This window comes from Capsicum annuum, chromosome 9, assembly GCF_002878395.1.
Source record: "Capsicum annuum cultivar UCD-10X-F1 chromosome 9, UCD10Xv1.1, whole genome shotgun sequence".
Taxonomy (NCBI): domain Eukaryota; kingdom Viridiplantae; phylum Streptophyta; class Magnoliopsida; order Solanales; family Solanaceae; genus Capsicum; species Capsicum annuum.
The window spans coordinates 84,741,378-84,754,691 of NC_061119.1; positions in this window are offsets into that span (position 1 = coordinate 84,741,378).

The window sequence follows — 13,314 nt, forward strand, 5'->3', positions numbered from 1 at the left end:
TGGTAACCCAAGGCGTGCAGAGCAAATAGCTGCACTAGTACAGCGTAATGCTAACAGGAACCGTCTGTTCTAAGGAAGGAAAGATAACCAGCCGATCTAGTATGACCTCAATGATAATAATGATGGAATGGATGGAGCAGGTGCAATAGGTTCAATTATTCCTCCACCATTAGCACCTAGGTCAAAATTCAACATTATGAGTATTATGATTCAAATTCTTAATCTGAAGGGGTTGTTTCGTGGCCTTCCTGGGGATAATCCAAACTTGTATCTGGTGAACTTTGGCACCATCTTTAAATCTTCTGATAACCTAGGAGTGGGTCAGAATTCTATCCTTTTGAGATTGTTTCTGTTATCTCTGACTGGGGAGGCAACATTGTGGCTTAATGAGTTGATACCCTATTCTATCACCAACTGGAGGCAGTTGAAAAAAACTTTCATAGAAAGGTTATTTACACCTTGCAGAAGGGTACAGTTGAGGCATAAGATCAGTAACTTTAGACAACTCCCAACTGAAGACTTGCATGAAACATGGTAGAGATTTAAAAAGAAGCTGACGCAGTGTCCAAACCACAATATAATGGACATACTCTTGATGGAGACTTTGTACAGGGATCTTAACTCTGTGACCAAAATAATTATAGATAATGTTGCTGGTGGTTCATTTGTTGATCTTACATTCCCAGAGGCTTCAGAAATGCTAGAGAGAATGACCAAACAGAGTCGGGAATGGCATACCAGATACTCTGTGGTAGGAAGCCCCACTATTTCTGTGGGTATGACTACGGAACAACATAGAAGAGATGACGAGTGTGATCAAGACATAGCTCACCTAAAAACACAGATGGACTTTCTAACCAAGAATTTACTATCAGGTAAAACTGAGAAAGTGAAGGCTATGGAATCGCAGCGCAAAGTGGAGTCTAACTCAGAAGAAGAGGCAAACTATATAAACAATCAGGGGGGTTTCTGAGGCAATAGCCATGGAAATAAAGGTCGAACTTACTATGAAAAGGCTGGATATAAAAATCAAAAGCAAGGAAATTGGAAGAGCAATAATGATAGGAGCGGGCTATATATCTCTCCTGGAAATCGTGAGGCTGCTACAACAAGTTCTGAAAAGATGTCCATAGAGGACATGATGGCTAAATTGTTAAATAGAGTGGAGGCTACTAAATCAAGTGTGAAAACCATGAAGACCGATCTGTCCTCTATTAGTCAGTTGGTAAACTCATACTCTACTATGATCAAACAGCTAGAAAACCAGAGGAAGAGTGAAACATTACCTAGTGATATGGTCCAGAATCCGTAGAATGATTGCTAATGTATAGAGATTACCACTTGAAGTGGTAAGATATTACCCAACACTTATATGGGAAAAAATATAGTTGATGAGGTAGTTGATTATGAACCAGAAGAAGGTGGTCCAGTGGAGACTGAGAAGCTGGACAACCCTACTGATGCTTCAGAAAAGGGAAAAGAGAAGGAGAAGTAGGTAGTGGTTACCACTATTCCAAAACCATCACCTTCCTTTCCTCAATGATTGAAGAATAAAACTAATGATGCAAAATTCAGCAAATTCATCGTAATGCTCAAGCAATTGACAGTGAATGTGCCATTGGTTGAGGCACTGGAGCAAATGCCAGGATATGCTAAGTTTATGAAGGATCTGTTGACAAAGAAAAGGGCAGTAAGATATGAGATAGTGGACAATCTATACAATTGCGGTGTCGTTTCTACACGATCCTTAGTGCAAAAGAAGGCTGACCCTAGAGCATTCACTATTCCATGTACAATCGGGCCTCTTGATATTGCTAAGGCCCTATGTGATCTGGGGGCGATCATAAATCTGATGCTACTAGCCGTGTATAGAAAGATGGGTTTGGGAGTTCCAACACCAAAAAACATACGACTGGTGATGGCGGATAGGTCTATAAAGCAGCCAATAGGAATATTACATGATGCATTGGTAAAGGTGGCCAACTTTATACTTCCTTCTGATTTCATAGTCCTTGACTATGATATAGATTTTGAAGTTCCCATTATTTTGGGTAGACCATTCCTTGCTACTGGGAGAGTGATAATAGACATAGAGCAAAATAAGTTGAAGTTTAGGCTCAATGACAAAGAAGCAAGATTCGTAATGCACTCACCCATGACACAGCAAAAGGAGATGAAAGTTTTCTCAATCGTGGATGTACTCTATGAAGATGGTAAAGAGGTATCAGCAGGTTATCTTGATGAAGTCTGAGTAGTCAAGATAGTCGAGCCGTGTCGCGACACTAAATCAGGCGCTATTGGGAAGCAACCCAAAATTTTTATATTTTCAAATAAAGTGTTTTTAGTTTTTGTAGTTAGGTTCTAGGACAAAGAAGGTGAAACTAATATAGCCAGCTCAAGAAAGTTGAGACATGTTCTAATAAGGCTAACGATGTTTGTGATAGGCTATCACACCTGTTATAAACCATCAGAGATGGCTTCAGAGAATTGAAAATGAGGCAATATACTGCCTTAAACTGACGACATCATTGATGACTTATCAGATATCTAATAAGCTGTCAGGTGAAATTCGAGCCCAGAATTAAAAAAAAAAAATCCAACACAACCCAGTCAACCTTTTCACCTTCCTGCGTACTCTTTTTTCTCTCCTTTAAGTTTTATTTCCTTCCATAGTTAGTTTATTACCTTTCTTTTTCAAAAATATTTCCAAGTAAAATAAGAAAAATATCCTTTCTTGTGAGAAAAAAATCAAGGACCCTCTTTCATATGTGAACTCTTCTTCACTCAAGTAACCAAGTGAAAGTCGTTCATCAGGTATGCTCAAAAATTAACTCTTCACTTTATTTGGTAAGTGATGCAACTAATATAAATCATAGTTTCTAAAGGATTGAGGAAAGCATAACTTTCTATTATGTGAAAAGCGACATCTAGGGTTTATAGCGTTGTATTATGCAAAAGGACCTAGGGCTTAGCTCAAAAACACAACTCCATGCGATTCTAAAAAAAATGGTTTGATAATCAAGACTAAAACTGAGCTGGAGGTTGTATTCTGAGCAAATGACATGTTTGATAAGTTATCACGCATATGATGGCTTATCAAACTATGTTGTCACAAGCAGGGAAAGATAGGCCTATTCTATTTAAGGCTGACGATATGCCTGATAAGCTATCACAAATGTGACGGCTTGTCATACTATGTCATCACAAGTTAGGAAAAATAAGCCTGATCTATTTAAGGCTGACGATATGCCTGATAAGTTATAGCAAATTTGACAGCTTATCAGACTATGTCGTCATAAGTTAGGAAAAATAAGCCTGTTCTATTTAAGGCTGACGACACGCCGATATGCTATCACATTTTTTATGACTTATCAGAACATGTCATCACAACTTTGCTCTAATACAATTGTGAACCTCTTTTGAGGGATGTGGAATTATAATAACTGAACTTCTTGAGTTGTATGATCATGAGTGCTAAATGATTGCTTTCTTTTGCTAAAAGTCTGGTAATGGCACCCAAAGGAAAGAGTACCAAACCTATAAAAAAGGTGATAAAGGGGAGTTTACCTTGGAGACTCTTTGATGAGAGATCCGATTAAGAGAAGGAGGAGCTACTACTCAGGAAGCAAAGGAAAAAGAAAAGTCCAAAAGTCCCTTCGCCACCTCCACCAGTTGAGGTAAAGGAGAGTGAAGAAAGTGATAATAAAGCAACAACAACACCTGATAGTACGGCTTCTGAGCAGCCTGAGTCTGAGCATTCTGAGTCTGGGGAGCCTGAGTCAGAGTATGTTGATTATCTGAGTCCCCTTTTACTGAGCAATAGGATGATAAAGAATCTCCAATTCGGGGAACTTTGGTTAAATGATGGAACCCCGGGGTTCGATATGGTGCTAGGTGGAAAATTCCCAAGGAACAAAAAATATTCTATAATGGGCTTCTCAAAACTAAAAGAAGAACCGTTAAATGCCCAATATTTGAAGAAAAGAAGATCATCACTATTGGGTTGAGCAATACCCTGAAGTGGAGCAGAAATTTTGAGACTATGACTTAGGATGGACCACGAAATGAGGAATCTCCTTTTGGCCTACACTAGTTCGGGAGTTCTATGTAAACTATCAGGCTCGACTGGAGAACATGTGCAAAGAAGGAGAGAAAATAGTGGATCAACCTTTATTGGATAAAGTTCCAGTACGGGGTGTGATGGTTGATCTCACAGAAACAACAATTAATAGATTTCTTCATGGTCCCAAATTCATTCCTCAGTCTACTTCACCTATATTCTACACTCAATTGAAGCATTGTGCAAATTAATGGTCTTGGTTAGCCACTCTCAAAGCTGAAGAGAAAGCTGAATGGCTGACCAACCCAAATGAAAGGATTTTTAAGGCCTCCCCAACTCAAGAGAAAAGGTTCTGGTGGGGTGTAGTGCATACCCATTTGATGCCTACTAAAGAAGATAACATCATTAGAGACTATGGAGCAATACTGGTTGCAAGTCTTGTGGCTAAACTCAGTTTGAACTTTGAAGAGATCATTGATGAGAAGATGAAATTTGGTTCTCAAGACCCGACATAGCATATCCTTTCCCTTGTCTAATCATGAGGTTGTGTCAGGCAGCCAATATACCTAAAGTTGCAGGGATAGACAACAAATTGCCAGCCAAAAAAACCTACAACCCTATCCGATATGATGAAAATCAACTAAGGCTGACACTTGATAGAGGAGCAGGGGTTAAAACAGATCCGCCAATTACAGGTACCAACTCAGCACCTAATTTAGCAGTGCAGGAGTCTGAAGTTGCAGCATCGACATCCTCAATAATAGCAGAATCAGTGCCTAGAAATAAAACAAATCCATCAGCTACTGTGTCTACCACAGAATTTGCCTTTAACCCAATAAATTTTGGGAGAGTGGCAAAACAAGAAAAGTGGTGCGAGGCTCATCTATAAATTTTTACCAAATAATTTGCCTCTACGGTAGACAAGAGGAATAAGGTCGCATTGGAGCCCTTCCGATCCTTGCCCGATCAGATTGCTGAGTTAGAAAACAATTTCAATACATAAATATGCGAAATGTCGGGCTCAGACCTTGCATAATTTAGAGCAACCCTGGATAAGGTAAAGGCAGATGTTGGGGTATTACAGTAGCACCAACTTATGGTATTGGTAGATCCAGCTGTTGCTGAGTCTGAAGGTAAAATCCCATTGCTTGATCTCATGGGGGAACTAGTGAAGAAAAATAAAAAGAAAGGTGAGAAGAAAGGTAAGGGTAAGAGAGAGAGGCCTGATAGCGATAAAGAAATAAAAACATAGAAAAGGGCGAGAAAGAAGGCTGAAAAATAGGAGACGAAGAAGGAGATGATGTCCTTAGTTGACAATGAGAAATAAGAGGCAGCCATCTGAGCGAGAGCCATAGGTGCCTCAACTAGTAGGCCCCCAACAACTGTTGGGACAGATGCATCATAACGGAGAGAGACTCCCGATGGAGATAAGGCAGCTTCAGATGCAGCAGCAAGGTCAGGGACCCATGATCCCTATGATTGATCTACTCCAGGTATACCCTAACCCTTAGTTCAGTTTTTTTATTTTAAGTTAAGGGTGTACGGTGAGTTATTGTTGTAATATTTTGTAGTTGACTAGGAGAAATATAAGTACCTGAGGAAGTTAACATGGTTTTTTTATTTTGTTAACACCACTCAAATGGTCTAATTCTTTAACTGTGTGATTTGTATCTAATTGTGACCACTGTGCATCTTTGTATGGTATTAGTTCTAGTGACTTGATATCTATTGTTAAACAATTGCATAAACTGGATGAGTAGTAACTTGTGATATACTTGTGTGCCATGCGCGTGTGATATTTTACTTAGTTCTCTTTTGTATGTTGAATCCAGAACTTGCCCGATTAGTCTTACCTAGGTTGAAGGATAGGTGTGATGAAAGGATTATAGGACGTTTTGATGTTAGCCCCCTTTAGCCTAAATGAACTTCCCTTTATGCATAATATCCCTTGATCCCTATTTTGAGCCTGAATAGCTTATTTCTTTTTATGACACCTATCACTATCCCATTTATATCATAATGAACCTTTTTTGGCCCTGGTCCTCCTTGGATATTGTGCACCTTGACTTAGGCAAATGGCCTAAGTTGAGGGTGGCTTTCATAGGGGTGCATGATGTAAAATGAGTATAAATAAAGGTAGAATAAAAAAAAATAACTAAAAAGTTGGGTGCGGTGGAAAATAACAAGAAAAGAAAAGTTGTGAAAAAAACAAAGTGATTGTACAAAAGACCGCACCCATCCTGAATATGTGTGATCAAAAAAAGAGAAGAATAGAAAAAGGCTAATGAGTGAGACCCTAAAAGCTAGTATAGTGTCAAGGATACTAAGTCACTTTAAATATCATCGAGTATTATACCAGCCCCTAGCCTACATTACAAGCCAAAGAGAAGACCTATAGTAATCCTAGATGACCTATCTGGAAATCTTGGTAATGAAAATAAGGGCAAGCCTATGGTATTCGGCACACACTGATTGGAACCTCATTTTGAGAGTGAGTATATTTTGATTGTCCCCATGTTTACATAGGTGATATCTGATATAAGTGAAGTGGGACTTCTTTGTAGTGAGGGCACACTGGTTATATTGTTAAGTGCTAACTTATTTAGATAGTATAGTCTTGATACATGCATAGTTATTGTTGCTGAACTGATGTCATAACTTGATTCCTGTGTGTCACATTGTTGTTCTTTGATAACATACACAGTTGTTTTTTAATTGATTGACCTTGGAGATGGTGAAGATGTTTTGAGATAATATCGATAGTTGACTGCTGAATGTGCATTGTATCCTCTTGGTTGTGTTTTAATTGCTTGAGGACAAGCAATTGTTTTAAGTTTAGGGTGTTAATGTGTGAGCAGATGCTAACACATTTGAGGCTTTTAACTAAGAATAATTGTAAAGTCTTAAGCAACTTTTGTGTTGATTGTTTTCTCTTTGATATTGCAGTAAAAGTTGAGATACAAGAGAATTTGCAATTATAGAAGTAAAAGAGTTGATTTCTAAGAAAGTAGAGAAGGAAGAATAGCTGGCGACTTGTCTGATAAGTATTCATCCTTGTAATGAGCTATCAGAAAATGACCTTCAGCTGGAATATATGACGACATCTGTGATAGGCCATCACATATCTGATAAGCCATTAGGCTCGTCGTCAGACTTAGGTAGGAAATGGATTTTGAAGTGAAGAAGTGACGACATCTCTGATAAGGCTTCATATGTCTGATAATCCATCAATCCTCATCGTCATCCCAAGGCCGAGATTATCAAAGTGAAGAGGAGCTGACGATATTCTTGATAAGCCGTTGGACTCCTGATAAGCCATCACACACGTCATCACCTATCTGAGAAAATATTATGATCTATGATTTTGCTTTCATAATTAGACTAAAGTATTTAACGCATATGTTAGGGTTTTCATTCAGCATCTTGGACATCTGGAACTCACATTTTGAGCACTTTTATCTCTATCTACTGACTTTAATTCTTTAGAGAGATTATTATAATTGTTTTGGGATTTTATACTAGATCAAATCTAAGAAACACTAGTTGTTATTCATCTTGCTATAAGATCATCTATTTAAGTATGAATTCTACTTATTATCTTTTTTATTTTATTATGAGTAGCTAAATTTCCTTAACCCGAGTTATGGGATCTATGGGTTTGGGTTTGTAAAGTAACTAAGTGTTCAAGATTCTAACGGTGGTAGGAACTTCTTGTTAATTCTATTATTTTACATGCTGACAATTGGTTGTAAACAATAGACTTTGCTTACGGGTGATTTGCTTGAGATAATAAATCAACCCTAGTAAGAACTGAATCATCAATAGGGACTTGGAAGCATTAAACTTCCATTTAATAATTAATGTTGTAACAAGATTAATTAACTTGGGATAACATCCTATTATGAAATATAAATTTCCTAAGTTTGAGAGAATTAGGTAATTAAATGTCTAAATAGGTTGAGAAATATTTAGACATGACTTTGACAAGGATTGTCTGCTATTCTGAGTTACTACAAGAATCTTGAACCGTTACTAGCATCTGTCAAATCCCAATACTCATAGTGAACATAACTCTGGTTTTCCTTATCATACTGATTTCAAACATTGAACTAAGAAGTAATTATTTGTTACACTTCAAAAAAATCCCATTCATAGGACACTGGTAACTATCAGTTGATTAACCCGCAGATCACTTAAATTCACACCCTATTCCCTGTAGGATTCGACCCCAACCTAGTTGGGTTATATATTTACAATAATTTCTTAAATTCTCGTAAGAGAGGTGTAGTTTGAGCGTTATCAGCTAGCGCTTCAACCACTTATCATCTCAAAATGCTATGTCCCCACACGACATAGGGATCAAAGCATTAGCTTCTCTTTCTACGCAATAATTAGGTGATCGAAGCGGTTTGTGCATTTACTTTAAAGTATTGAGCTTTCTTACTTAAAAAGCCATTCCTTATTGGTCCTCTATCGTTAGACTTAGTCTTATTTTGACTTGGTTTGGCTATTGTCGAGGGCTTATCCCAACATGTATATTTCTAAACATCAGTTTGTATATATGTATTGTGTTTGACTGTGGACTTGGGTATAATAGCTATTTTGATGAAGCTAATAAAGTGTTTAGACATGTTTAAGCTATGACTTGTAGTATGTTTTCCATTATCTTATTTTTATTTAGGATTTATCCAACCCTTGTGATTTATATTGAGGGTTGGGTTGGGTTATCGGGGAGACCTTCGATTCATGTAGGCTTGAGGTGCCCATATCACATGGCCCTATTTTGGGTCATGTCAAGAAGGTATCAGAGTCTAGTTTTATGGTCAGTAGAGTGTCCATAATACCTGTTAAGTAGAGCCTCTTTTATGGGTGAAAAGTGTGCCATGTGTCCATAATACCTGTTAAGTAGAGCCTCTTTTATGGGTGAAAAGTATGCCACACTTATAAAAGAGGGGCTATAAGACATTTTAGGAAATGTTTCCCTTTCTTGTGTTTTAATATCAAGCTATAGAGTCTAAGGTCTTGGATTTCTCTGATTTTCTTTGGATATCTTTTAGGTCATTCCACCAAGGAGATCTGAGATTCAGCCAAACACTTCTTTCCCGACTAAGGGCACTATGGACAAAGCTCGTTCAACTTTTGGAGTTTAGACCCAGGCTAGGGTTTCCACATCTGACCATCTTTGTGGGGTTCCACCATCCTCAACAACCCCAACTATGATAGTGACCCTCCTATTCCATCACCTCAAGGAAATACTACAAATGTGGAGTTTCATTGCTCTATCAATCTCTTGACTTAGTTAGTATCTTCTCAATCGGAGCATGGTTCTCTGGCTACTGTTTCTTTTGAGTCCACAAGAATTGGTCAATTCATGAGGTTTAATCCTCCTTTGTTTATGGGTACGAAGGTTGAGTAATATCCTCAAGGTTTTGTTAATAAAATGGAGAATATCTTCTGAATCATGCATGCTTTGTAGGTTGAGGCCATTGAGTTTTCTTCCTACTAATTGAAAGATGTAGAGTACTAATGGTAAGAAGGGTGGGAGTTGTCTAGAGGTGTTAATGCTAGTTCCCTTATATGGGAGGATTTCTCCAAGGTTTTCTTAGACCGCCTCTTTCCTCAAGAGTTGAGGGAAGCAAAAGAAGAAGAGTTTGTGAACTTGAAGCAAGAAAGGAAGTCCGTTCAAAAGTATGCCCTAAAATTCCATTAATTGTCAAGGTATTCTCCTGATATGGTCTCTAGCATAAGGGCTAGGATGAGTAAGTTTGTCTTGGGATTGTCCTGTGAGTTAGTCCTTGAGAGAAAAGAGGCCTCGTTGATTGAAAATATAAACATACCTACGTTGATCTTGTATATGCAAAAAGTGGAAGAAGAGAAAAAAAACAAGTTGAGTTTAGTATAAAACAAGGGAAGAAGTATAGGTCTTCTGAGCACTATGGTAGATATAGGGGTAAATGGCCATGGAAAAAGTGGGGGACTTTGGGCTCTTTCTCCTCAGTTTAGTGGTCATATCGGGAACATGCAGTATGAGTGCCCTTCTTGGGTATATCCTTGGCCCGACAAGGCCCCTATTGCTACTCCATCTACTCCCACACCAAAGGGTGCTAGGTCTACTTCTACTTTTATTTTTGGCACCGGCGCTGGTTAGAACCGCTTGTATGCACTTGCTACTCTCCAGGATTCTGAGGTGTCTCCTAGTATTGTCATGGGTATGTTGAGACTTTTCTCTCTTGATGTATATTTTTTTCTTGATACAGGGTCTACACTTTCTTATGTGACCCCATATGTGGCTGTGCATCTTTATTATGGTCCAGAGATTCTATCAGTTCTATTTTTTGTTTCTACCCTGGTAGGATACTTTGTGATTAACAGAAGGGTCTATAAGGGGTGTTTGGTATCTATTGGTGGTAGAGACACTCTTGTAGACTTGATAGAGTTGGACATAGTCGATTTTGATGTCATTCTTAGGATGGGTTGGTTGCATTTGTGTTATGCTTACTTAGATTGTCGGACCTGTCAGGTCATGTTCAAATTCCCTAATGAGCCAGTCATTGTATGGAAGGTGGTTCCTAGGTTCCTATGGAAATATTCATTTCTTATCTTAAAGCCCAAAGATTGATTTCAAAGGGATGTTTCCATCATTTGGTTCGAGTTAATGATTCTAACTCAAAAAAACCTTCTCTAGAATTTGTTCCCGTGGTTAATGAGTTTCCTGGGGTATTTTTCAATGATCTTCCTGGTGTTCCTCCCGATAGGGAAATTGATATTTGGATTGATCTTGTTTCGGACACTCGTCCTATTTCCATCACTCCTAATCGAATAGCTCCGACAGAGACAAAAGAGCCTAAGAAGCTATTGACGAACCTCCTAAATAAAGGTTTTATCCATCCTAGTATGTCTCTTTGGGGTGCTCCCATGTTGTTTGTGTGCAAGAAGGATGGTTCACTTTGTGTGTGCATTTATTATCATCAGTTGAACAAAGTGACCGTAAAGAATATCTATCATCTTCCTAGGATAGATGATTTTTTATCAACTTTAGGATGTGAAGTGTTTATCTAAGATTGATCTTAGATATGGTTATCATCAGCTTAAATTAGGGATGTGGATATCCCTAAAACTGCCTTTAGAACTCGGTATGGTCACTGCAAGTTTTTTGTCATGTCCTTTGGGTTGACCAATGCCCTGAAGGCATTCATGGATTTGATGAATAGGATCTTTCATCCATTCTTAGACATGTTTGTCATTGTTTTCATAGATGATATCTTAGTGTACTCTAAGAGTAAGTCGGGTCATATAGATCACCTCTGTGTCATGTTGCAAACTTTAAAGGATCATCGTTTGTATGTCAAGTCCTCCAAGTGTGAGTTTTGGTTAAAATCCGTAGCTTTTTTTGGTCATGTTATCTCTAGTGAAGGGATCATTGTAGATCCCCAAAAGGTTGTAGCAGTTAAGAAGTGGCCTAGACCTACGACTCCAACCAATATTCGGTTCTTCTTAGGTATAGCCGATTACTATAGAAGATTTGTAGAAAGTTTCTCGACTATAGATACCACATTGACCAAGTTGGCCCAAAAGAAGGTCAAGTTTTCATGGTTGGATGCGTGTGATGATAGTTTTGAGAAGTTGAATAATAAATTGACTTCGGCTCTAATTTTGACCTTGCCTGAATGTAATAATGGATTTGTGGTATATAGTAATGCTTCTTGAATTGGTCTTTGTTGTGTGTTAAATCAACATGGTAGGGTAGTGTCCTACGCTTCTAGGCAATTGAAAGTTCATGAGAATAACAGCCCTATACATGACTTAAAGTTGATAGCCGTGGTTTTTGCATTAAATATTTGGAGAAATTATCTTTATTGGATTCATGTTTATATCTTTTCTGATCATAAGAGTCTTCAATATGTGTTTACTCAAAAGGAGTTTAACCTCAGGCAAAAGAGGTGGCTTGAGTTGTTGAAAGACTATAATATGAGTCTTCGTTACCATCCTAGAAAAGCTAATGTGGTCGTCTATGCATTTAATAGATTGTACATGGGAATTTTGGCCTATGTGGATGAGGACAAGTGAGAATTGGTGAAGGACATTTGCCTTTTAGAAAATCTTGGAGTTTGACTTGCAGACTCCGAGGAAGGTGGTGTATTTCTGTATCTGGTATCTCAGTCATCTCTTGTGGTTGAGATAAAGGAAAAGCAAGTATTGGACCCCGACTTGATGAATATCAAGAGTAATATGGGTCAACACAAAGTTGCAGACTTTATGAATGGTGGTGATGGTATCTTGAGATACCAAGGTAGACTATGCATTACCGATGTCGATAGATTGAAGGAAAGGATTATTGTCGAGGGTAATAAATCTCAATATGCTATACATCCCAGTTCCAACAAGATGTATCATGATCTTAGAGAGTTTTATTGGTGGGATAATATGAAACAAGATGTGGCTAGTTATGTGGACAAGTATATAGTGTTCCAACAAGTGAAAGTTGATCATATGAGTCTCGAGGGATTGTATTGACAGTTCCCAAGTGCACACACAAGTGTTCGTAGTCTACTAAGTTGTAAAGTAGCCTTCAAGAAAGCCGAGTATAGATCCCATAGGGACTTGTTTCAACAACGATTCAATTCTAGTTCGCAGTTTAGATTAATTTAGTGTAAAAGTAACCAAAAAGAGAGTTTGAAAATTGTAACTGAAAGTAAAGTAACAGTGTGTAAAGTAAATTCTTGATAGAATCAATAGAGTAAAACCTAGGGTTAAATCACTTTGAACAATCATACTATGTAATTGAACTTCATTTGTTAACTTGCTTATCTTGGTTGTTGATTTGTACAGTTAATTGCATGATCATGGTCTCCCAACCTCTAATCTTTAACCTAATTTGGACATTACAACTACATTGTTGAGCGGGAATGTAATAATCCAATTAAGTGTTTTAAAGTTATCATCCTACGTGTGAATCAAGTAAGGTATCTAAGTACATCCCTGTCCTAGACACTAATTCAAATTCATTATTTATAAAAGAAGAAGAACCATACTTTGTTCATCTCCACGTTCTATCTCCCTATTCCCTCTCTCGAGATCAAAAGGTAGACAATTGATATATTTTCCGGGTGGTCAATCCATCAAATAGTTAAATCAAAGATAAACACACAACCAATAATGATAAGCAAAATTAAATAAACTTAATTCAAAATAATAGTACTCATGTTCTTGGCTTTAACACCGAAAAGGAGTTTTTTAGCCACTCATAGTCATAA